The 27,534-nt window shown below is 39.0% G+C and overlaps 1 protein-coding gene across 4 annotated transcripts in view; it reads right to left on the bottom strand.

Moving 5' to 3' along the window:
- Window positions 1–27,534, bottom strand: part of SOX5 (SRY-box transcription factor 5) — a 618,882-nt gene that overhangs the window by 420,319 nt on the left and 171,029 nt on the right. Inside the window, exon 1 of one of the 4 annotated variants that reach the window (XM_033514808.1) lies at window positions 8,035–8,237. The exons of the other annotated variants lie outside the window; for them this stretch is intronic. The gene's annotated coding sequence lies outside the window, so the exon portion shown is untranslated. Of the gene's footprint in view, window positions 1–8,034; window positions 8,238–27,534 lie in introns of those variants that run through there. 4 annotated transcript variants of the gene reach the window in all.

Raw genomic sequence — 27,534 nt, forward strand, 5'->3', positions numbered from 1 at the left:
TTCCAGCACACCCTCTCCCTCCCCGTCTCTCCTGCTCTCTGCTGTTTACTAATGATTGGATCTGTCTGTCCAGGCACAGCAAAAGTCCACTGCTCAGGGTCCTTAGGGTGGCAGAAATGCAGCTTCCCAACATGAAAAGGAACAGCCTCCACCACGCACACAAAAATACTCTCACCGCCTTTCGTGTTTTCATTTATTATTTAAGAATTTTTATTTTTTAAAAAAATAAGTATAAAAGGAAAATATCTAATACAATGCAACCCATCTCTCCATGAATGCAGTGGTCTAATACCCTGTGAAAACACAATTAGCAAATTGCACCCTTTGGAAACATAAGTGGAATACCAGAGTATTTGGCACAGAGTCAGAGATGGGAGCCCTTGTTTGAATCCCTCTGGAGCACCTTCATCTTCCACTGCTCTTTGAAGCCACAGCAGTACCTAAACCCCTCCTACCCCTTAACAGGGGTACAACAAGAAAGGTTTGAAGTGATTTAGCACACACAACCCATGGTCCCCAGTAAAGAAGACATGAAATGATTTGATGATGATGCTTTCTCATGGCAGAGAATGACCATCAATCCAGACATCCTAAATCTCAGGGTAACAACTCCTTTCAGGCAGGCAAAAGGAAGGTTAAATAGCTGGCATGAAGAGCAGATAAAAAGCCACTAAAACAACCAACTGCTGAGCCTCTACCTCCTATCCTGTTCTTTCTTCAGGATTTCCTCAGGATGCTATATAAAAAAAAAAAAACCTAAAAGAGAGAGTACAAATGTATGCATTTATTCACAAAAAAAATATTTTTATACTTACAAAATATAAATATTCGTATTCGTACAAAGGAAGGTATCAAAATCAACACAACTAGAGAGTACAGATATGACATCTGATGCTCAAATTTTTTCTTTGTTTTCTATCTTATATCTGAAAGCCTGATGTTTAGGCACTGGTGTTGCTGGAGAGCATTGGGAAATTTCCCCTAACAAACAGCTCTTCTCCAGCAGGAGGTGACCGAGATGGTGATCATTGCTTCAACGAGGATCATATCCCACTGGAAATGCTGATTTCATATTTCCTACTGAAATTTCCCAAGTATAATATTAGTTATAAAGCTCCTATAACATTCTAAAATCCTGAAATCTTGTGTCTGAACTGTGTGACATTTCCATTAAAAGATTTACTAAATTTAGAGCTGATGTGATTCCTATGCAACCCTTATGCCTGGAGAGATTTGCACTTCAGTATTCTGATGCAAGTTCAGAATATTTATACTGATAAATATTTTAGAATCAAGAATTTTCTCATCTCTCTCCTTGTTTTTGCATGTTAAAACAGAAGTGGTACGGATAGATTTTTCATTAAAATTAGTTAAACTTACTCTGCTCCTTTGAGTGTGAATTTGACCCATTAAATTACACTCTCAGAGGTTGTTTTTTTTTTTTTTGTACTGCTTCAGCCAGGTCACACAGCCCATTTTATATCATTGTTTGCACTTCATCAGTCTCCCAGTTAGGGGAGACTTAGAGATTTCTCCCACATTGTCCCAAAGTTGCTTCTGTGTACCCCCAACACACACACACACACACACACTCCTAAAATACCCCAATGAACACAAAGCCCAGGAAAAAGCTATCAAGAGGATGGGGAGAAAAAACCTCAGCCACAAAACCAAAAGCATTGTAACCAGAGATGTGGACAGAAGAAAGTTCTAGTAGCTTGCTGTACACAAAAAAAAACCACTAAAGAAAAAACTAAAGAACATATATTGTATATGAAGCCTGCTGAGAAGGCTATTTTTCAAATGTCCTCAGCCCAGAATGGTCTATTTGCTGCTTTGAACTTATTTAATAACATTAAGCAAGAACACTTAACTATCTAAAAGAAGGATCAGTGGCATAAATCAGACATCATTTCACATATTTCAGGATCAAAGCTGCAAGGCAACATGATTTGTGAGGACATTTGAACAGTTCTAATATATCACAGTTCCTTTTGAAGGATACTTAGGCATATTAGTTGCCCAAATGATGATTTCTTTGCATAGTTGTAGCCAAAAAGAAAAGAAAATTGAAACTTTTCATTCAGGAATTGGTTTAGTCTATAACCTTGATTTATGTATAGCATCAAACAAAGCAGATGAAGAACACTGTGAATTTGAATTATCAAAATTAAAACCAGGAGAGTGAATTGATTTTTTTTTTCAAATGATCAAGGCTAATCGAAGTGACCAGCACAGAAATTGCATAATCAGTAGCCAATATGAGTTAATAGGAGCAATATAACCAATGTCCAAGATTGGAATCATATTTCACTCAAACTTTCATGAACCTGTCAGGATGGAGCATGGCCTACAGAACTGTTTGACTTCAGGATAAGATGTACTGTTCAATTTTACAGCATTCCCTTTTTCTTCATAGAGAAAATGTCTTCCCATGGTGGACTGCCCCAAAAATATCTCATCTTAAAACTCTCTAATGAGAAAGGCTGGGTGAGGTGATTCTTCAAGGTCCCTTCCAAATTGCGTTGTTTTGTGATTCTCTAAAAAATGGTAATCATAAAATTGCACCACACACTAGCATTTAAGATCAGAATCAAATTTTCAGGCTTGTAGCTGCTAAAGACGCAGTTATAAATATGCAATTTATTCTAACTCCCTCCTCTGCCCTCCTCAAGAAAAAGGTCAACCCTTTATTTGAGCAATCTTTAAAATACAAGTCAAACAGACAAAGATACAAATAAAATAATAAAATAAATAAAATACAAAAAAAAGAAATAAAATAGAAAATACAAACAGACTGATGTGTATCAGTCTCTGGAGTTGGAACATTTGTTACTGATTTCCCCTAAAAATCAAGTATTATCTATTTCTCCCTCATGTTTCTGCAGTGCACTGGTATTCCATGTTTAGGAACAACAAAATACTGGGTTATTGGGATTTGGGAAGACCTGCAGCTGCTAGGGTACCACACTCAGGGTTTGCAGCATCACCGATGGCATCAGGCTGCTGCAAATTCATCACCAGTTGGTGCCCTCATCCTGAGTCAGTGCACACAGTGAACACCTACTGCTCATGAGAACAGAGGTAAAAGCCACAGGGAGAGGGGAACAGCACTGAAAAATCCAGAGCAGCACCAGAGCAGCCTCAGAAACCCCCAGCCTCTGGTGTGTGGAGGGTGGATTATCAGGCAGTCTGAATTTAAAGCAACAAGGAGGCAAGAAAACCAACGGGAAATTAATATTTTCAGAAAATGTGTTTCATGTTCTCAAGACATAATAGCATTTAATGCTTTATAAAAGTCTGTTTAGCCTGCAAGTTATTTAAATTAGCAAGTCTAGAGTCACAATTCTAATTCCCTGTGAAAAGGAATTCCATTTCTTTGTTAATAAGTAATCCCATATCCTTTTCCCAAGACATGCACATGTACATAACCTTACCATAAATAGCATTATTCAGTAATTACAGCAAAGAGGAAAGTTAAGGAATACCTGTTTTCCTCATGATCTCCATTCCATTAGCATACAAACCCCATTACATTCAATTAACATCCAAAAGATTTTTGCTAAAGAAAGCTAAACACTGTTAGGTACCACATTCTCAGCAAACTAATAACAAACAGTGTTTTCTTCTGCAGGAAGAAAACACTAATTAAAGCTTCTGTAGTATCAGAGTATTATAGTTGCTTGCTGTAATTTTTTTTTTTTTAAATAAACTCTTTGACATTGAGATCAGATCTTTAAAACAATTGTTGATCAATTTGAGATTCAATATGCACTGAAATCGAGAGGAAGCCTGTTATGAAGGAGGGATGTCTGACATGGGGCCTTCCTCAATCCCAGGCTGCATCTCTGTGTTTAGCAGTACTTAATTAAAAGTTCTCGCAAGAACTTTTAATACTTACAATATCTTGTAACAAAGGGCACCACAGTTTAGATCTGCTCACCTAAGAGCTCTGAGTTTTTCTGTAGACAACACAAAGAAGTGGATTTCTAAGGGAAATGATATATGCAGGAAAACCTGATTTACATGTTTAACAAAACAAGAATACACAGGTTTGGCATTTGTCTAGAGAACACCATTTGAAAAAGCTTTACTTTCATAAATGGTGCAGATTGAACTCTGCCCTTTGCTGAGCATCATATCTGAAAGGGCTTACTGTAGCACAGATCTCAGCTGAATGTTTAAAATACGCCTGACATATGGGGAAACTTTCCACAGATTAAATGATACTGAAAATAATGACTAAACACTGAGTCAGAAAAAAGAAACAAGAAGATATATACATCCCCTCCATCGTTCCACTCAGCCACCCTAAGTAAGATGATAAAGAAAAGATAAATTGCACTATTCCATAAATTAGAAGAATTACAGAAAGGTCAGATATCTAAAAAGAGAAATTATATGCTGAGAAAGAGCTGAAAGAGTGTATAGCTCTAGCACAGCAGTTAATATTTTATGTTACAATAACTCAGAAATGTAGGAACCTTAAATTTTATCTGGAAATACAGCTCTTGGGATTCAAATGAAAGTGAAAACCTCATCAGTTTGATTTTGTTTCTTTTTGAACAGGATCAGGTTGGAGGACAGACTCTGACCATCTGTTATCCAATACTCCAGCACATGAGCAGTCTCAGCTGGTGAGAATGCTTGGGAAGTACAATCCCTCTCAGAAAAAAAAAATCTCTGTTTGAGAAATAAATTTAGCACACAGGTAATCCTAATTGTTATGAATCAGGGCTTAGCATAAAAAAATAGCCAAACCAATCCTGAAAGCAGTAGAGCAATATGATGTTCCAAGAATTAAATGGTAGCACTATCAAAAGCAATGGTGTTTTAATATAGCTTCAAAAAGACATATTTTTTGACAGATTTTAGGAGGTATACATAGTAACAAGAAGGAAAGCAAAAGCAAGTCAGTATCCTAATAGAATAACTTCAGCAAATTAATATTTTAGCACTAACAATACAAACTTGGAGAGGGAGTTAGGCAAAAAGATCAGAGAACATCTGAATTTTCTGCAAGACTCAATATTCTCAGATGAAGAAAAACATGTAGATTTGAAGATCCCACCTTCAGTGGGCAGATGCCCCCCATCCCTGTTTCCAAGGCTGACCAGGCTGTGCTGGCACAGTGCCTGAAGCATCCCTGAGCTCCAGGCATCCACGGTGGGGTGGGATCAGCTTTGCAGTCAGCACACACGGATTTTACCATGAGGAAATGAGAACACTGCAGAAACAAAGAGGATTTTTGGCATCTGGAGCTAGGGAAGGTAAATAATACGAGAAGGTACGTGGGGGCTACCACACGACAAAGTGAGAATACAAAAACTGGAATCAGTAGTTTGGAAGAGCAACAAGACACGCAGAGAGTGGCAGTACCCACTGAGAAGGGGAGATCAGCACTAACAGAGTGGGACAAGAGGAACCAAAGCAATACCACCATCAACAGTACAGAGAAGCTGGGAACTGACTGGTGGAGATGGGCAAACCAGGAAAACCACTCAGAAAGTGGCTGACAGTTCTCCCCCACTCCAAGAAGACGGGAGGGTAGCAACCTCTGGGCAGAGAGGGACAGGAATCCGTGCAGCTGGATGTGAGGCTCCCCCAAGGACAACAACAGAGAGTCAATGTGATGGACAGGGTGACATTTTTCTTCTTTTCCCCACCAGACGTACATAAATCCTATACAGGCTGCAAAGTAAAGAATCAAAAGAGAGAACTGTGGCATTTAAGTGGACTGTGCAATCTTAGTTGTCTTGTGCAGATGTATCATGGTAGGATATAAATATATCATGCCAGTCTTTTTCACGTAAAATGTCACCCGCAGGATAGAGTCTGCTTGCTTAACAAACAGTCATTTCATATTTTGTTTATTTTCAGCATTTGTTGGAAAAGCCTGGCCTTATTTACTCTGTGTTGCTCTGACTCCATATTGATAAAGCAACTCCTTTTCAGCTTTTCTGAAGTCACCCATCAACATAATCTTTATCCTGTTGTATGAAACGAAGCAGTCTACAAACAAGCCTAAGCACTAAATTAAGAGGACTAAATTAAGGTTGGACAAGTTAATTAAATTATGATTTCCCCCCTTCTCCCTCCCCACAGTTTCTCAGTGCTTGGGCTTTCCGTCTTAGCCATGCAATCAGCATTGACTTTTGTGGTTGATACCCAAGTATCACTGCAATGCACTGAAGTCATGGCTTCTTTAGCTACTGAAAATTTTAGATGAAAGTTACATTAAGATAAGAAACAGAAAGGATGAATAAAAACAGTAATTAGAAATGTAGATTATATCCTTCGAATCTACACATGAATAACATTAGAACAAGTATGACTATTCAATGGTATAATAGTCTGTGGAGCACACACTTACAAAGAAATTAAAAAGCAGCCCTATGTTTGAGTGTTTAATGGTATAAACAGATCAGACTTGCAAAGAATGGGAGGCAAACAGATGCAGAGGAAACTCAAGAAAAATACCATTGTACACTTCAAAATCCCCAGAGCATGTCAAGGGGTGTCTGCAGTCCCAGATCAGCACCACCTAAACCTGAATTGTGGGACAGAACCAAATTAATCTGCAGAGCTTCTGTGGAAAGTCAGGAATACCAATCAAACTCTCTTTTATTTTACGGTATTAGCAGTACTAACATTCACTTTCTACTCTAATGTACTGGGATTAAACTTATCATTTTATCATTAAGATTATTGTTTTCCCTACACATTTGCAATCCATCATGACAGCATTGGAGAGCTTGCAACATCTCCATTTCAGTTAAATGAATTACATGAATTCTCCTATTTCTAAGTGGCTGAGAGGCACAGAGGATGAGAGATTGTTAGCAGGGCTTCTGTAAAGATGCACAGTTCTGTAGAGCTAAAGACACACAGACTTTGTCTAAATCTGATCAATCAATACTGATTATCTTCAGTAATACCAAGCAGCAAGTATTAATGTAAAATCCTTGAAAAAAAAAAAAATCCAGCAAAGAGGAGCATGTAACTTTGACTGTTTGTATGGATTTTAATTGATTTTTAATCTACTGATGGTAGACTGTAAATAACTGCTGAAAGCACACAAGTGCAAGTCAATAGGAAGTTTTATTACTTTGATTTCAGAGAATTATAGCAATGATGGAAGGACTCTCAAGCAGGCAGAGGCCCATGACCTGAATGGTTTCTCTTCTCCTCACAGGCCATTTCAACACTGCCTCCATAAGGGCCCAATTCAGCCAGAATTTACATCTGATTTCTGCACCACAGAAGCCCAGGATGGCTGCAAAGGAAGTGCTAATGTTATTAATTTTTTTTGGTAGAATAAGGCCCTAATTCATTGGCAAGGCAGACAGTAAAAACTCTTGTACACAGCACACCCTGTCTATAAATCCTTCCAGAGTTCCATACAAGGTTCTGAAACAAATAATCTATTTTTTTTTTTTCCTGTAGCAAAAGGGAAGGAAGGGGTTTTGCATGTAAAAATTGACTTTTTCCACTTGTTTTCATCACTTAAAATTTCCTGCTGATTATATTTTTATACAGGCACACTCTGCAAGTGCTCCCAAGACCACATTCACTTGGTTTTCTTCACATCAATTGTCTTGCTGACTTTTAGCCTGCATTATTTTTATACAGTGGACAATTATATTGTCCCAGATAAATTCCTCTCAGGTGGCACCCAAACTTCAACTCTTCCACATGCCCCTAATTTCATTCTGCCACTTGAAAAGAGGTCAACAAATAAATCAAGAAGATTAATTAGAAGAGCTAAGCCAGGAAATGCTTTGCTTTCAGCAAATCCAGGCAAGGAAAGCAGGAGAAGAAATGACAGAGCACCCTTCTTCACAACCAGCCTGGACAACATCTCTGTTCTGCCCCTTCTCCCCAGCAATGACAAGCAGCTCACAGAAACACATCTATGCAACATCCACACTTCGATGTTCTGGAGAGATCCTGACAAACAGTGATCTCACACTACACTCTCAGGTCTACAAGCGTGGCACGAGGCACTTGTGACTTGATATTTGTGTGACTCACCCAGATGCAGAAAGCAAGAGAACAGCAGAATTTGCTGTCAGCTCATCAACCACCACAGACACTTCAGAGGTTGCTTCAGCATCCCGCCTATCATTATAACTGACTACAAAAGATGTATTTGCATACTTTGAAAAAAAACTAAACAACCCCCCAAAAAAACATAAAATCTGCCAAACTACAGCCAAAAGCAACAGTCAATTTTCTTAGCTGACCTAAAATCTTGTAAGGAAGGTGGCACCCCCATCAGCTGCTCACATGAAAAAAATAGAAAAGGGAAGCTCTTCACTTAAATTTGTAGCTCACAATAGCTTAGCACAGTCAAATGGAAGGAAATGGCAAAACACAGTCATAAAACTACATATATATTAAGTGCATATATATTAAGTCTTTGAGAGGATTTTAGAAATAAGCCCAGAAATTACTTACTTCACTGTCCATCCTTTGAACACTCAACTCTACCTGATGCATGGGCCCTGTGCATTATCAGATTCTTGGATTAACTGTGTAGCAGTGCAAAGGTGGCTGAAATCACCCAGTTTTACTTGTACCACTCACATAATCAGTGATAAAGTCCCTCCTTCTGGTGGAAGATAACTCATTTTATAAGGCATTATAAACGCACAGGGCTCTTTTATGCAAAAAATGGAATCCTACCATCACAGAAAAAGCATGAAATGGAAAACCAGAAGCTACTGAGATTAGAATATTACCCACTTAACCTTCTTTATCAAGATGAATGTGCTACCTAACAACACAGAAAGACAGCATCTTGGTTTCATGCCTAATTTGAGAAGAAAATAGTTAACATAAGTAATATTTATGAACATACAACTGGCCCAAAATCCATGAGGGTATCATGAGGGACCTGGCACATTTCTAAGGCAAACTGCAAAGAGAAAAGAACAGTGACAACAACATGTTTAGATGATTTGCCCTGGTGTACTTCTTGAGACTGTCTTTTTAGCTGGCCATTGTTAATAGATCTTCCACACAAAGTTGAGCCCAAAGAAGTATTTACTTCAGTGATTATCTAAATGCTGTGACCAGTGACGAGTTATTTCTGACTCATGAGTGGATAGCACATATCCAAGAGAAGAGCACCACATACAATGCCAGCTGAGGGACTTTCCAGGGAATTACTGATTACACCAAAGCTCTCCACAATTTTAATGATTGTGGCTGCTGCAATGATCACCAGACAGCTGCCAAAACCCTCCCAGACTGCAAGTTCCTTGACTGCACATAAGAAAACCAGACTCTTGGGACAAAATAACTCCCTGATGAAATTCCGCATTATTTGATGGTCTCAGGTTAATTCCTTGGATGGATTCATACACATAAAGACCCTCCAACTAGCCAATTATTCTTCTGTTTTGACTATAAAATAAATGGTTAAATCCACTAGTCACTGGCTCATAAAACAATTTGTTGAAATAATGAACTCAAATATACTAATAGGATACAGAGGTTCACCATTAATTGTTTAATCCATAGCTGCATAATACTGTACTGAATAATTTCCCCCCTTTTATCCTTGCTAGGAACTGACACAAGTACAATAATTAAAATAAATTTCAACACAACCATTTGGAAAATTGCCAACATTTTCAAGAACTTATAATTTTCTTCCTTCCCCCTTTTCCCAAGATAAAATACAGTTTTGACATCTTGGTAAAAAAACAGTTGCAAACTGTTACTTACAATTTAGGAAAAAATCACTGTTTTAATCATGACCTTTCATCTGTCCTTGATTTGGAGCGAAAGGGTGGGGGAAATTGGCCACTTACAGAAATAATCCTACTGGGCTTTCGTCTCACTGATTGACAGCCTCATGTGGCTAAACACATTCACAATTATAAATAAAAACTACCCCTTTCAAAATGGCAGAACTTATCCTCCATCAAGCAAGATGTGCTTATAGCAAGTATAGCTTTTAGTGGAGATGGTAAAAATGATCTTTGAAAGATGGGATAAACATCAATTCTGCAGTGTCCACTTCCAAACCTATCTGACAAAAGAACACTCCCAATAATTATTTATGTAGAGCCCAGAATAGCTGAATACTGCCCATGTCATTATTACACAAACGAAAAACACATTAATAAAATCCAGTGTTAATAATATGGTAATAATATATGCCAATAGGCTCTTTTCAATTTCATATTCCATCTGAATATGGGCTATTGGAAAAGCACAGCTGCACTATTGGCTGTAGTGTCCTTACAGATATTTCCAAAATGTGACAGATCACATTTGCTGTCTAAGACTCAAAGCCAGTGCCTTGTTGGCTTTTGTCTGAGTTGCCAATGAACCAACTGAGTGAGCTAAACCAGCAGAAAACGCTTCACTGTTTCTTAGAGTGAATCTCACAGCCCTCTGCAACAGGCAGAGAGATGGATGCATGGCAGAGCACAGCCCCAAAGCTGTGAAGGTGACTTGTAAATCAAGGAAAGGAGGCAACATGAAATTACTTCAGACTCCTTCCTGCCTTTCCCTAGACACTTACTTCCAAAGTCAAAAGCCAAAATCAGAGCAATTTGGCAGAAACTCCCGCATAATGATCACAAATTCCTCAGTCACTTCACGGTGGGGAAGACTCACTCTCTTTGGCCTTTGGTGAACTCCCGTAACCACTTCTTCCTCCTCTGCTTCTGTACTGGAGCCACACCCGAGGCACCAGGCTGGAGGGCCAGCAGGAGCTTCTCATGGGTGTGTGACTCCTGGTAGTGCCACAGGCACCTCCAACAGGCCTCCCACCCCAACCCCTGTGTTGGTACGAACATTCCTACCAACGTTTCTTCTCCGACAGCTGGCAGAAGGGACGAGTTGTGCTGTCTCAAAGCAGGCTTAGAAGTATGAAAAGCCTCTGGAGACAAGGGTAGGGGTTTCCCCTCTCCCTCCCACCAGCACAGCAGCCCCTGAAAGCCGGGAGGTTCCCAGCTGAGCAGTTTGGAACAGGACCCACGGCAGCAGATCGGCCTGGGCAGAGACAACGCTTGTCTGTCTAGGTAAGATCCCTGCCAGCCTTCCTGCTAAAATTAGAAAATGGGCGCCTGTCACTTGCTGGAGACAAATCTTTAGCTCTTTCCGCAGCCAAAGGGTGGCATTTTGGTTCCTGCCTGCCAGCTCCAAGTCATGGCAGTACCTTGCTGTCAGCTGGACTATTTGGTGGCAAAACCCCTGCCTGCCATCAGCTGCCTCTCCTCTTTGCCCCATCACCATCTCCCCCCAAAACCAGCAGAAATGGGAGGAAGCCGAGCACAGGCAAAACTTTCTGGAGGGAGGACAACAAGTTTTACTCTGAGATTAAAACTCCAGCCTGGGTAGGTCAAGAATGTAAATTCAGTGTGCGAACAGGCGTGTTCATAATTCTCACAGTTAGAGCAGTATCACTTTTTAATCAAAAGATCTCAACCTCTTTCACATAGATCACAAACACTAAGTGTCACAATATTCCTGCAACAGAGCAATGAATTATTGTGCCCACTTCTATTAAAAGTATTTAAGTTGATCTATTACCTATGTAGGTTACAGATATATCCTACTCCCACACTTTCAAACACAATGATCCTCGCAAATCTTCTCTGAAGTAGGAAAATGCTATTTTCTCCATTTTGGATAATTGGAAATTCTGGTGCAGACCATGGCCAGATGTAGATGATCTAAAAATCCACCTAATCCTGAGGCCTCCACTTTCCATTGGCTAGGTGTTTCTAAAGGCCGAGAGACATCCAGTAAATACCCTCTAGGTTATGGATTAGGTGGCATCTAGGCCTAAATTTGGGTTGAAAATTTGCCTTAATGCACTTGGGTATCTTTCCTGCATTACTTCCTTGCAGCCAAAACATGCTGTGGGGCTCTTGGCCAGAAACTGAGGCTGCTGCCAAGACTCACAGGTGACAACCCCAATGGGCTCAGCTGTTGAGCTCTCAAAGCAGCAGCCCTTCCCTTGTCCATAGTGAAACAAAAAAACCATAAAAATACACATAAAGAATAATAATAAAAATTTTCATTGAAACAAAATGCCCATCCTTTCAGTTAAGGACCTCAAACAGAGATATTTCTACTTCAAGAATAAAAAAAAAAACAACTCATTTTCCTCCCTTAGTTGTTTCATCTTCCTCGTAATAAACTTGTGATCATTAGAGAGGTTTACACTGTAGAAATAATGCTGAGAGAAAGGAAATGCAGAGGCTGAGTTTTTAATGTAATTTTTGAAAATTAAAAATCTCTTGGGTAAAAAATGATCCCACTCTTTTTCCTAAGGTATATATGGGTTGAAGCATTTAGTGTTGAGCTATGTCTGTACACACATTTTAAAGTTGCCACAGTGTTACGGTTTTATTGACAAATTCTTTCAAAAGAATTGTATTTGCTGTCAATTCTGAAATGCAGCATGTTTACTCAAAACAGAAAATAAGAAGATGCTCTGCACCCTACTGTTTTAAGTCCACATTTTAGGAAAATATCATTAGATTGTTATTTTACTATAAGAGGTTGGAAAACAAAATGCTGCTCTCAGAAAATTATAGAAAACCCATGTTGTTGCGGTTTTTTTAATATATATTCAGGCCTCATTTACCCTTGTATTTGACACAAATGAAAATAAAACAGCTTTTCAAGCTCCTGGAAATGACAATATCATGTTATCTAGATAAGTAACACAAAGCTATTATTGAAATTCTGATAGCATTTGGTTTACTGGTAAAGGAAAATTACCTGTAATGCATAGTTTAAATAATTACTTTTAAACAAAAGCTTCTTTTCTACAACACTTGCTTATCTTCTGAGACTAGCTCAGCAGGGTTATGTATTTTATTAAAATTGCCTTCAGACTGTTAATGGTGGGGTGTGTGTTAGCACAGGAGAAGGGATGGCCATTTGACTCCTGTTCCTAACACTGGGGGCTGGTCCAGGTTCTGGAGAGCCAGAGCTCTGCTGTGCATTTGGATATGTCAGAAACACCCAGCCTTCCTTGTGATATCTGGCAGCAGCATTTCAGGGCAATGGGTCAAACTGGAAAGCTCTAATTGTGCTTACGACAGCAGCAGCAGCAACCACCAAACCTGAAATTCTTTTTACTAATATTTCACTTGATTTCAAGTCTGCCAATGTGAAATTATTTTCTTCACTCTTACTCATCACTTCTCCATTCTCTCTCGTGCTCAGCATTGGGTGTTCCCTGTGCCGTATCAGCAACCTGTAAAACAATTCTGAGCTGCTCTGTGGTGAGTTTATGTGGCAGATAACCAGCACAAATCACCCAGATAATTCTGATAGATCTTACTTCCTCTCTGAGGAAGCCACAGGCAAAATGCATTTTGGATCCACAAAGCACAGACACTAAAACCTGAGGTTCTCATCCTGGAGAAGCCATGGAGCAAACACATACACTAAACAAGCCCTGGCACGTATCTGTCCTGTATGGTTGAACAGCTTGGTTTGGTTTCTCCATCACCACCAAGACATGAAAAACAGGCACATCTACCTTCTCACATCCTTACAATAAGCAAGTTAATGTGCTTTATTAATTCACTCAATTTTTAGATATGTTTACTGTTGTAGTTTATTCATATGGCTCCATTTCTCTGTTTAACATCTTTGTCTTTAAAGGGATCAAAATTCTAAAAATTTAAAACCATTATTTTTTCACATGAGCAAACATCCAAAATGCTAGTTATACTTCAGAATTAAAATTGCTAAATGAAGCGGTCTCTTTCCTTAGTTGAACAAATGTCTGACAAGAAGCAGAAACGGGGGCAAAAACTTCTCAAAGTTATGTCATTATATTGGCCAAGAAAAGACAGCAGGATTTGTCCACTGCATCAAGCCTGAATTTTAGAGCTCAACAGCTCCACAGAACTGACATTTGCTGGAATAAGAACTAGCTTTTAAAAGATGCCTAAAGAAAATCATGTAAAATGTTCACTAGCTGATGTTCACAGGTTCTGAGGTGTCTACAACACCTTCAGAAGAAGACTTAACTCATCACCACAGAAAAACAGTCCAGATGCATTGCATACCATCTCCTGGTAGGCTGGACCAACACCTCCCAGAGGGAAGTGGCATTATTGAACAAGCATAGAAAGCAGAGCAGACAAATAAGCTCAACTACTTTATTTTCTTAAATAAAGAGCATTTCCCATTTCAGAAAAAGTGAACAAGAAGTGAACACCCACACACAGTCTCAAAGCCAAAGAAAAGCTAAGATTTCCAGAAACCCTGCCCTTCAGCTGGTCCAGAGACCCCAGGGACAGTCAGATCCTGCAGACCAAGACTGGGAGCAGCAATGGAACTTGTCATAGGCAAGCACAAATTAAATATTTGAGTTTTTAACTGCTGATTCACTTACTCCCACTATCTAAAGAAAGAAAGAAAATTATGTACCTGAAAAAAAAGTGTACCATGTGCAGGGCACACATATACATAAAGCCCAAACTTGTTCATAGGAGAATGGCAGAGGAATCACATATTGTCAGGGGCAACTTGCCTTTTTAATTGCAGACATTTTTTGTTTGGAAAGTATTTCTAAAAAGCAAGAAAAAACATTACCAGAAAAGTGACCAGGAGCATTCTGATCTAAACTAAAGAGGTAAAAAGAATCCAAATATGTACATAGAGAATTTGTTTACAGAAGAAGGCAGAAACAAGCGGAGAAAACACTGGGTTATAACTTCAGAGCCCAGGCAGATTGAGCCAAGGCATTTCTAGGTTTGCAGCATTTCTCCAAGACTCCAGGGCCACTTCTCATTCCCAATCTCAGCTGCCTTTTCTCACTGCTTTTAGGAAGAGGTAACTTCTGATCTGTTGGCTGTTTCTTGGAGATACTTGATTTTCATTGCTTGTGATTTTTAGGCAAGAGGATGGTCACCCACCCTACCTCATGATACCCAAACCCATGAAGATTACATTAAAGAATCTAGTCTTGGTTGCATTGAATTTTTTTCATAAAGGGAGAAACAAACCTATAGTTTGTTTGTCAAAACAGCCAGAAAGAACATTTCACATGAGATTCTGGTGCCCTCAGCTTCTCCAGTTATCATTTCCTTGTTTCATCCCATATTCATGGATATATGGACAATGTGCATGATTTTAACCTGTGTTGTCTGGGAGTATTCATCCACTGATTCTCATCCACTGATGACCTGAGCAATGTCTGGGTACAAAATGAAGGCACAAAGAAGAACCTTATCCTAAATCTCTTCAGTGTTGTTAAAACATCCTAATTCCTTCTTGACAAAAGTGCTTGCAGTTGACGTAACACTAAACAAACTCACATTTGAGCACTCCAATAAAATATCACATTATGATTTGGACCTGCTCCTTCAGCATAAATATGATACTCTTAAGACCTCTAACGATCAGTCAGAGGTACCCACTCAAAAGCCATTCTTGCAAACAAGCCTCAGTCTTGGATTTTTACAAAAAACTAGCACAAAACCCCCCAAAACTAAAGGCATCAACGCAAGTAAGAGATTCAGATCTCAGAGTTCAGGATGACACAGAAAACAAATGATGTGCAAGAACGGGAGCTTCCTCCCTCTCACACCCATACTCAGAAATGCATGCAAATATTGTGAGCTTGTAGATTACCAATTTAGCAGCTGGTTTCATTTTGAGACCTTTTTGGAGGGGAAGTAATACAGTAACAGCAATTCCTCCCAACCCACTTCCCATTGTCACCATACAAACAGACTTAAATTCTCAGGTTGACCAAAACTGTATCTGCAAATTGGATTATAATGAAAATTTGCCCAAGAAAATTTGTATTATTTACCAACTGGAAGTAAAATCTCAGGCAGGAATACAACCTCAGACAAACTTCCTTTCCTTATTTCATAGAGCTACTCTCTCCAGCCTGTACTGGCTGTACAAGTTGCAGACCACAGATATCTAAGATGCTTTACCACATTTGTGTGGAGGAGGTTTCTACTCTACTGATACTCTACTCTTTCTCATCAAAATCATATAGAGGGAGAAGTCATAAAAAATCCTACTTTATTTGGGAAAAGGTTGAATAATTTATTTTTAATCACTTTAAGACAAGCATAAAAAAATACCAGCATTCCCACTCTTTCAATCTCTGGCTGCTTTTCCTTTTTATCAGGAAGACAAGTTCTGCCACATGGTTTAAATTTTTTTATACATTGATCTTTCTATTGTATTTTTTTTAATATGATATTAAATTAAACTGCAGGAATAAACAAGGGTATCTCTCTCTTTAAGTATATCTGTATATACATGAACATGCTGTATTTGACAGTTGTCTTCTCCACCTTTTCCATGTCATTTGTTACCACTCTAACTGCAACATCTTTGTAGTGGGATCCAGTTTCTATTCTTACCTGCACTTATAGTTCAAATTTGATCAGAGATTAGAATAACATAATGTTTACATGCTAAGGAACTATAATAAGAAATCACTCACTATTCCTATTGTGTGAAAAGGCACATCTACAAAAATCAAAAGCAGCATGTGAAAAAAAAAATAAAATTATAAATAATATTTGAAAGTCGAACGTATCGTGATCAAAGGCAGTGGAAACAGAGGCTGAGCCTAAAGAATTATCTGCAGCCTGCCATGCTTTAACTACCAGCTCCTGCAGACAACTAAACTGTTATGAAAAAGCACAGAAACTGAGCTTTAATAGTAAACACATGACCCAGTATGGATTGGGAGACAGCCTGATGCATTACACTGGTGTGCTTGGAGATGATGTAAATTCACAGCAAAAACACAGATGCCAATCTGTGGGTTTGAAAGTTGCAAAAAGCCAAGAAAGAACTGGAAAATAAAAAAAAAAAAAACCAAACTAACTAACCCCAATATCCAAACCTAGAAGATTAATTCTTCCAAGCTACATATGTCCAGCTTGTCAGAGGTCAATTAGTAACATACACTGAAAGCACAAATACTTTATTCTCAGGCAAAAAAAATTTGCAGCTACATCTATATATATAATAATGGTGAGTCTTTTCATTAATGCTAGGGACTAGATTATTTCAGATTATAAAATTATTCTCTTATCAGCCACAAACTTATTTTGATCTGTGAGTTTGAGCCAGGCTTGTGCCTGCAAACTCAGTCACAGGAGTTTGGTATTTTTCCCATGACATGTTGCTCGAAGCCTCCTCCAAAAAGCAGCGTAATGGGCTGTGTGGATGAGTAAGGCATTTACTGTCCCACAGAGCTTATTATCCCAACATCAGACAAAGCATGACAGGTGGACCCAGCAGGGAATTTCAAACAGGGCAACACTTATCTTTAGTGGTATTTACGTCTTTGGGGCCTCGGAATATTAAAATTTAAATGTATTCTCACAGATTCAGAGGAGGGGGAAGAAAATCCAAGATTCAGAATACAGTGTGCCACAGAGAAAAGGCAGGGAAGCAGAAACAAATCAGTCCCTCCTTGTTTGGGTAAGCTATTTTATTAAGACAGTCATGGTACTGCAGTTGCACACAGTCACATCTTAGGTATCAATAGCTCTGCCCCTGTAAGAGCCCAGGAAAGGCAGCAGGACAATTTATGTAATTGACTGGATCAGTAGCCATACCTGTTATTAAGATTACTTGACACAAGTGATTAAACAACTACCTGCAGTTGTTCAAACCCCGCCAGTATTTTGCCATTTCTGCTGATTTATCTTCGATGCATGACTGCCTCAGGCTGTGCGCTTTGGAAATGGGACAGCTTCTCCCAAGAACAAGGGTACGGAATATTACACTGAAAATTCTTCAAGCTCCTCCTCTGAAAAACACTTTGGTGCTTTGAGCTTCAGAGGAAGGTTTGAAATCTGGCAGGCTGGATGTGGCTTTTGTTCCCATGAAAAGCCTTTTGTCCCGAGATGTGCCTCAAGTAAGCCCTTAGGAGCTGTCTTTGCAAGCTGCAGTTGTCCAATGAGTAGTGCTTGGCTTTCCAATGTTGTTATTGTACTTTCAGCATGGTTTTTTTATATGAAAGCAAGTGTTGTATCTTGCTTATACTGTTTTTCACCTTCACCCCATTTAAAACCATGAAGAGCAGGAAATGAGAGTAAAGTAATCAATCGAGGCTTCAAAGAAGATAACGCAGTGAAGTTACAGATAGCACACAAGTCCCTTAGCAAAACATTTCTAGAAATAATGCAAACACCAGCCCAGCTGTCCACACAGCACAGCTGTTACCCTCAAACCAGGCAACTTTGTCCAAGCAGCTCACGTGCTCTGCCACCTTTTACACCAGCTCGTTACTCCCCAGTCTGTGCTGCACTTCTCCTCAAGTCACCCTCCTGCCGAAGGGAAGCCTTTCTGTCCCTGCTGCAGGTGAGGAACCAGCAAAGTGAAGCTTTTTTCCACCCCAGTGATACAAATTCCTTGAAGGATCAAGGAATTCAACTGGACTGTGCAGGCCCTGGACCAGCCTTGTCTTCCAGAGTGATGCCAAAGTGCTGCCAGTTCACATCAGTACTTCCAGAAATGCCTCCCTGGCAAGGAAGAAAACATACCTCTTACCTGCCAAGTCTCTCAGCTTAAATTCTCAAATTCTTTTTTTTTATTATTTTCTTCTCCTTCCAAGTGCTGATGGCAGCAAGGGGAAAGAAAAGGAAAAAAAAATGCCAAAAGAAGAATCACAACTATCTCATTCAAAATCCTTCTAATATTCGCTACAACTGTCCTGAACAAAAGTCTTAGGGAAGTGAGGTCTCTCCACTGAGTTTTCTATAGAACTCAGATGAGGCTCATAGCAAAGCTCCCCCAAAAATATGAGATGCTGACCCTGAGACCAAGACCTGTGGCACGAGGAGGAAAGGGAGCTCCAATTAAAGGAAAACTAAGCTGAGGGAAGCAATGGATATTGTGGAAAATATGGGAATTAGGATTCCAGTAGAGCAAGGTGCTTATTCATAAAACTGCAGGAATACATGTAACTTTAAGTAATCAGACCACAAACTCACACAGAACCCTTCAGGAGCTGCAGAGGGGGGAAAAAAGGAGGGAGGGACAAGTGGGAAACTGAACCCCAGTCAGCTGAAATCAATAGTTACACTGACAGCCATTTCAGTGGACTTTGGATCATACCCAAAGTGGCAGAAGAAAAAAAGATGCAGCAGGAACAGGGAAAATAAATGAGGCAGCAGATTAATAAGTCAAATAAATATTATTAATAGTACAACTTAAGAATAGCTGAGGAACTGCAAGGGGGGGGACAGATTTTACTCTTCAGGCTCATAAATGGTGGCTTCCTCTATCAAAATCAGTGAAGTAGTTTTAGATTTACATCAGTGTAACCAGGAACAAAATCAAATTAAGGAGTACGGAGTAACTGGAGGAAAACCAAGCATTATTGAGCGTTCCAACACTGGGAGGCACTCAGATACTATAGTGCTGAAGGCCATGTTACTAGATTGATTAAATGTTTGATCCATCAGTAGGAGATTTATCCTATATGGGGAGAAAACAGAGAGCTCTGACTCTAGACTACTAATCAGCTATTACTTATATTTTCTGCATGCTATAAACATACAAAGAAGATGCTTTATAGAATTTACAGTAATAATAACTCACAGTTATTCCCACTCCTGAGATTAGTTCTAACAGACTTCTTCAACATTTTAAAATTATTTTCTAAAATTATTTTGAAAGAAGATTTTGCAACAAAATCCTGGGACTGTCTTTCATGCTCTCATTTAGATCCTCTCTCTTTTGAGTCCTAAAGACTGGCATCAAACACTACAGAAACTAAACCCAGAGCCATTTATACTATTTTTTCTTGCATGCACTATTTTTCTCGGACAAACAAGGGAGAGTTCCTCTACGCTTCATTGCCAGGCTCATCGGGAGTTTTTATGTGACAGTGTGAAAGTAGCAGTTTCTTTTCAACAGTTTCATGCTCCCACAAACACAGACTAGTTTCTTTCAGACACCTACTTTCACTAATGCACTGCCATTCCTTATGTCATGTCACTCTCTGTCTCTGTTCTAAAACCACAAACCTTAATAAAAATTAAAGTGCCAACTCAAGTTAATCTTTCTTTTATTTATTTCTTATTTCCCTCTAAAAGCACTGCAGTGATGATATTGTACCTAAGTCCTTACCACTGGGATTTCAAATTACTTGAACATAATCAGTTTTATTACAAATAAAGAAGTTGTTTTGTCCAGTCTGTCCTTCATTTCCGTGCTGAGTCCACAAAATGCACCAATGTGTAACCATGCCTGGAACAATGCCAGTCCCATTTTTGTGACATCTCTGTCACCAACATGTACACACATTTTTTCACTTTTTGTAGATGGCCTACAGGCACAGAGAAGGGTACTCCTGGTAACCTGGGGAAATCTATTTAATCTACAATTGTAGAGATTTATCTTTAAATAAGAGAAACAAGTTTCCACCTACTTTCTGCTCCCACAGGTAGACTTTGATTAGTAATTACTATTTCAGTCCCTATATTCCAGCTAATAATGAGACCATTAAAAAAAAGAGAGATGTTTAAACTTTTTTTTCTTTTGAGCAATGTCTTAAAATATTAAAAAAAAAAAAATAAAAATTCAAGTCTCTTTAAGGAAGAATACTAATTTCCTTCCAGAGAAGATTATGTCCTTGGCTGGATTCTAGTCTAGTAGGATCTATCCAGACTTTTCAAAATGTACGACAACTTTAACCAGAACAGGAGGGAGTTTTGCTACAAAGCTGGGAAGCTGTAAGTGAAAAGCTACAACTTCCCATATGGAAGGTCAATTTGTCTTTCATATATAAGCATTTGTATCAGGCTTGTGCTGAACAGAGCAGGACACACAAGACGCTGTCCAGCTTGGTGTTCTTCCATTAGTTTGTACACTGCTGTTGAGTGAAAATATTTGGATCCTCTTCCAAGGTTTAATGATAACGAGTGCTATTATTATTATTATCATCATCATTATTAATCCTGATTTTAAATACAGTTTCAGAAAGAAACATTTTCATAGCACTTCCCTATGAGTTACATGTAGTTTTGATTCCCAGTGCTTGGGTGTAGTGGTGTCAGGAAAGGTATGATCCAAAACACTGTGACAGGGAGTTTCAGAAGGTCCACCTTTATTTGAGGGTGTTTGCTCAATGTTTCTCAGAGATCAGGCTCTTACCTATATTACAACAAATTTATTGCTGATTACAGATTAGTAAATAGGCTACCAGTGCATGTAGGATCAAAAATTAGAGCTCAGTTTCTTGAGTGTAGCACCATTTGTACTTGAGTTTTATCATCTGCTGCATAGAGGAAATGGAGCAGAAAACTTGTCTCTAAGTCACTATTTCCCTTTCTTCCATCTCCCAAAAATAAAACGACTTAAAGACATTGTGAAATCTTTACAGAAAGACCCATGCAAAACTTTTGCCACAAAATGTAAAAATGCCTCATGCTTCATTACAAATCTGAAAAACAAGACAGTGTCTGCAAACAACTTTCACACAATCATTATGAGTGTTAAAACAGAAACTAAAGAAAAGCTCATATATTGAGAAAGAACTATGGTTTTAAGACTAAATTATTTTAAGTAGACTGTTTTCATATGTTGTGGCCAAAAGGCAGGGATAAATTAATATTTTCAGAAACTGAAAACCATCTCAGTGGACAAGGACTCTGGCAAACCAGTGAAAAAAAGTAGTTTACACATCATTTTTCATAGTCCCAAATTTATGTCTAATAGCAATAAATCTTTATCTTCAGGTGCAAACAACTTGCCTCAGCAGTTGAAAACACTTTATAATTCAAGAGTATTTCAGAGGTTCTGGAAATATTTCAGGATTTTATTTCAGACATAATTTATTATACATTAGAAAAGAAACAACACAAAGCAAGTGACCCATATTACCCATATTTGCTATATTTGCTATTACAAAAATTGCATTTGCCTTCCTGGCTCTGTTTTTTTGGTCAGCAATGGAATTAGTCCCATCACTTCAGTGATTCCCCTCCCAAAAAAGTATGTGAATCTCATTTTTATATTTCTGAAGTCCTTTATAGCACCCTCAAAAAGGCAGGGACTGTTTCCATGTCTCTTGTCTGCGGAGTGCCAGCTGCAGCAGAACTTTCCCACTTCCCAGCTGCAGTTCCAGGGCACCCTAAGGTGCTGTAGTGGAGCATCCCTCAAGTTTTCACCTTCTTCAGCACGGACAATGTGTATTTAAGGCACAAAAGTAGAAAGCTGGACACTTGGAGTCATAGAATCATTTAGGCTGTGGAAGACCCTTAAGATTAATGATTTGACTCAATGGTCTAACACTGCCAATCCACTCCTAAATCCTGTCTTTAAGTGCCATGTCTACACATCCTGTAAGTACCTCAATGGATGGTGACTCCAACATTTTCCTGGGCACCCTGTTCCAGTGCTTGGCAACGCTTTTGGTAGAGAAACTTAAACATGCAAAACCCTGGAAAAGCAGCTCAAGAGGCATAAACTGCACTGCTCACCTCAGTGAAGTGTCAACACAGAGGACCCCAAAATGACTGTAACAGGGCTGAATTTTAAACTGTGTCAAGACTTTGATATGAAAAAAAAGAACTGGTTGTGCAAAACACTGACTTCCCACTCTGATGTTGCAGGCATGTGACATTTGTTTTGTCTCCTCCCATCTAACAAGAAACCATCCTCAGAGTGTAACACTCTACAACAACCACCCAAAGGAGAGGGAGGAATTCAAGCCCCTCAACAGACTCCTAAAATAACATTCCACTCAAGCAACTGGCACAAATGAAGCTTCAGAAGGGTATTTATACCCTTTACTACCCTCCCAGTACAGAGCAAGTACTTGTACAGAAAATGTCTGAAATCAGATATGGCAGAACCACTAATAATCCATTTTCACTCTGGGTGAGCTTGGCTAATGAATTCAAATGAGAGCAGAAGCAAGCCACAGACCCGCCAGATTTTTAATATCCTCATATTTTCTAGTAATGCTGTAATTGTATTTAATGTTTTACTTTGTTGTGCATTTTATTGTTGAGTCTTTAAAATCATCTGGGATCCCTTTGGGATATATAGCACTATATAAATGTAAGTTGTTATTATCAAATAACAATCACTGGCCATTTAAATTATACAATAGCTACCTGATTATACTTAACCAAGTTAAAGCTCTAATAAAAAATGATTATATGTAAGCTAAATTAAAGATATTTTTTGCCAGTTCAAAGAACCCAAAGTTTTTCACATTGGACATACAGGTGTCCTGAAACACCTGGAGCTTGATCCTGCAGTACTGAAATCAGTTAGGACTTCTGCTGCTGCTTTCAATGGAGACTCTTGGCAGAGAGTTAAATACCTTGACAATTTTATTTTTCTGAAGCAGCAGAGCTAAGATTTATTTTGTTTCCCACAGTCATTTGAGAGAGTATTCATCTGAACCTCTAGTATTGATTCTGCAGTGTCTATTACAGTTATTTTGGCTGTATCACCAGCTATATATATATATATATATATATATGTTGTAAATCTGAGAAATTATTTCAGCCCAACACAGAGATCTCTGAGCTTACACTCAAGCAGTAAACTTGGTGTTTTTCCTGTCAATTTGGCACAGTGTGGAACAAAAAAAGCAACTAACCTTTCCTCTCTGTGGTCAGAAGTTCTGACCTGCTCCTATGATACATCCACAGGGAGTTGGCACCCAAAATATTTACCTGTAGTTTTGTGCATGAAATAGTCCATGCAGCCATATGAGATATTCTAGGTTCCTGCAGATTCTGAAAGTGCTGTTGTCAGGCATACCTCAAAATCCCCAAATCCTGCAATCAGCAATAAGGTACAGTGACATTTTGCCCAAAGGTTCTTTTAGAAGATTATTTACTTGACTTGGAACTGTTAGAAATCACATCTTCAGGCTTCTAATCCACTGGGGAAGAACTACTTGAGCTGGAAGTCCAACACCAGTCTAGGATTTAAAGTTAAGAGAAGAACCTTATTTTTGTTCTTTCCTAATAAATACCATGAAACCAGGAGCATGGGTGGGAATGTGTCTTTCCTGGCTGACCGATGTCGCTGAAGGACACAAAGTATTGCAAGGATTCCCCAGATAATCAGACACACAGCCACTTTCGTGAGGCCAAAAAAAGCCTTTATTTTGGGGTTTTCTCAACCCTTATATGCTTCTCTAACCAGGTCACCCTGATTGGTAAAAGGAACAACACCCCTCTCATCCCATTGGTGGGATAAGAGAGAAAAACACGCACAGAACATCTGTGCCTTGTTTTGGGAAAGTAATTCCGTATTTACACAAATAATCCTTGAGTGAGAAAGGTTCCCAAGCCTTTCCCTTGGGAACAGCCAGCGTCTGAGAGCTTGAATATTCTCTCATGTTCAGAAAATTGTGTACACAGACCTCTGCCAAGTCTCTTCTCTTGCTTTGGGTGTCTCCTCTGTGGAATGAGGACAATGGCATTAACCTTGATACTGCTGAAAAGCGCTGTAGATGGGGATACATTTTATTTCAAGGATAACAGCTCATCTTGGGGACCTTTTAGCCTTAAAAAAAATAAAAAAATAAAAAAAAATTTCCAGAGTCAGTGACCTGTTCAGAAGTGATGACTAACCCAACTTCAACTCAACTGGGTTAAGAACACAGTTGGCCCAGGATCCTTCCAGCAGAGATGGACAGACTGCCTTGAGGGCTGTAAAAACCTAATGGGTGCTGAAACACTCTAGCTCTAAAGGGCAGGCTCAGGTGACAGTGTTCAAAATCCAGTGACCTCAGAAAAGTGATTAACATAGTTAGGATGAAACTGGAGTTGTAACCTTGATTTCAATCAGTTCTGGATTCTTCTGAATGATTAAAAAAAAAAAAACAAATCCAAGGTTTGGTCTAAATTTCTCTCCTGTTCCAGCTTCCTTCCCAATTTTTTTTTTAACTGAGAAGTTGGTGAGTTGATTTTTAAGTGAAAAATGTATTCAAAAGCACTAATTTCAAAACAACCCCATAATTTTCTCCCAACGAGAGTATAAATATTTTGCTTTGAAGTAGATTTAAAAAAAAAAAAAAAAGTGTTCAATTTTCATGTAAAAATTGTTCATTTTCATTTAAAATGAAAATAACTGAAGTGAGGAAAGACTCCATATGCCTGAAAACTGGGTGTTAATTCTTTAAGATCTGGGCTAAGATCACACTGGCTGAAGATTCCTTCTTTCCAGCAATGCAAATAACAATGACATCCTACAGACCCTTCACATACACTTAATGACCTCAGTGGCATTCTGCCAACTTATACCAGCTGAGAATCTGGGACAGAAGCCCCAGCTGAAACCAGGGCTCCCTTGTAGAAACACACACACACACACAAAGCTACAGACAGCCCAGTTTGTAATTTGAAAGGACAGGAAAACCAAAAAATGAAAAGTAGAGATTATTATTAATAAAGAGTACAAGCATCTGTTGCAAAGGGACAAACCTGAGGAAAAACCATGGCATGAATTTCTTGACTTCTAAGCCCAACTAATAACTTCCTTTCTTAAGGCCTTTTCATGAAGTGAGGATGGAAGCAGAAATTTAATAAATTAATAAAACCCCAACAGTAATGACACATCAGCACTCCATATAAGCTAACTTTGATTTTAAAGTGTTACCAACTGGTCTCTCCTGCTTGCTGGAGCACACTGTCAGTAGTTCTTTGGCTGCACAAGGTGGTGGATGATGACACCCATGTCCTGAGCCACCAGGAAACACTGCCTTTTGTTTGACACGTGTCCTGGAGTCAAAAGCACAGACTGCAGTCCATCACATCCAGCCACAACACAGCCTGACACACCAGTTAGCTGGGAAGAGTTGGAGGGCTAAGTCAGGGGTGATATCCTGAGGTGGGAAGTCAGACTTTGGTAGGTGTGGGGAGGAAAGGAGAGCAGGGCAGGGGTGGCACGAGATCCATATTGTGGTTTCACTGGAAGGACACAGCCTGTCACAAGGAATTACCATTAATTTGCACCAGCAGCACAGTTAGATTGAGACCAGCAAGCAATGATGACAAACAGCACTTGCAAGATCACATAATGAGGGGGCAAGGCTGCTTCACTGGAGCCGCTTCACTCAATTAGTGGACAAGGCTTTTAATGCTGCTATGCACAACCAAAGCAATTTTGATTACTTAGAGCTAAGTCTCCATTTAGAATGAGTCAGAAGCTGAAACGTCTTTTTTTTTTCTCTTTTTTCCCCTCTTTCTTTCTTTTAATATAATTTATTTCCAGAGTATTTGAATGGTAATAAGCTGTCTGAAGGCTGGATATATTAGCCTCTGTTTGTGGCCAAGTGATGTTGAAATATACTTTTTAAAATAAGTTCAAATAGTATCTATTCTAGCAAATGAAACTGATAAAAGGATAGCAAGTAATCAATACTATACCAGAAGTAAGGGCCAAATTTTGCCTTTTTTCACTGTAATTTAGCAGAATCTTTGACAGGAGATTTTGGTAGAACAGCCAGAATTTCATGACAATGCATGAAGAGCAGTAGCATTCTTGGCTTGCATCCCCTTGTGCTGGGTTTACAATTACTAATGTGATTGATTCTGTTAGCCAAAGACCAAAACTGCATTGCCTCCTGTGTAGGAGGTACATTTTATTTTTTATTTTTTTTCATTTTGCATAGATTTTACTTGATGTTTAGGAAGTGTAATTTAATCCCAAGAAACTCACAAAAACCTGAGCAAAGTCTGCTAATATTAACAACGTTTCTGAGTTATTTTTGCTAACTTTGGTCCACACCTGAGTTTCCACTGTTGAAAGGGGAATTGTACAAATAACTGTGGATTAAGGAAACTTTTGCTGGGAAAAATAACATTCTGCCAGCAGTTTAAAAGTAGATCCTGTGAACAAGATGCTACTGTCAAACCCTCCTTACTATTGTACCTTAGGGTTTCAAGTATTCGCTGAGATCAGGACCTAAACTTAAAATAAGTGTGATTTAGAACAAGGTTATGTATGTGCACCATACTCTTATATCTGCCCTAACCAGTGGTACATCAGGATCTCATTATCAGTCTTTTCAGTCCAAGTTCTGGATAAGCACTTACATATTCCCAGGCACTAGAAGTGGGCCCCAGATAGCTGTTTTCACAGGGAATAGCCTGCTCACACACCCACAGAATTATTCTATTTCTCCTGCCACAAACATGTATACACGATTGTATGTGAAGATGGACTAAGAATTGCATGCAAGATTAAAAAAAAATCCATTCAAGACGTTTCTTTAGTTGAGGAAGGAAGAGGATAGGAATATGAGTACCTGTGAGCAGCCCTTATCACTAGGCTGTACAGTTAATGAGTCTTCTTAGAGTCACAGAACGACCAGGTTGGAAGGGACCTCCAAGATCATCGCGTCCAACCCAACCCTATCAACTCAACCAAACCATGGCACATCCAGTCTTTTTTTATACACATCCAGGGATGGTGACTCCACCACCTCCCCAGGCAGACCATTCCAGTATTTTATCACTCTTCCATGAAGAACCTCTTCCTAATGTCCAACCTAAATTTCCCGTGGCACAGCTTGAGACT

Source organism: Parus major, chromosome 1A (genome assembly GCF_001522545.3).
Source record: "Parus major isolate Abel chromosome 1A, Parus_major1.1, whole genome shotgun sequence".
Classification (NCBI taxonomy): domain Eukaryota; kingdom Metazoa; phylum Chordata; class Aves; order Passeriformes; family Paridae; genus Parus; species Parus major.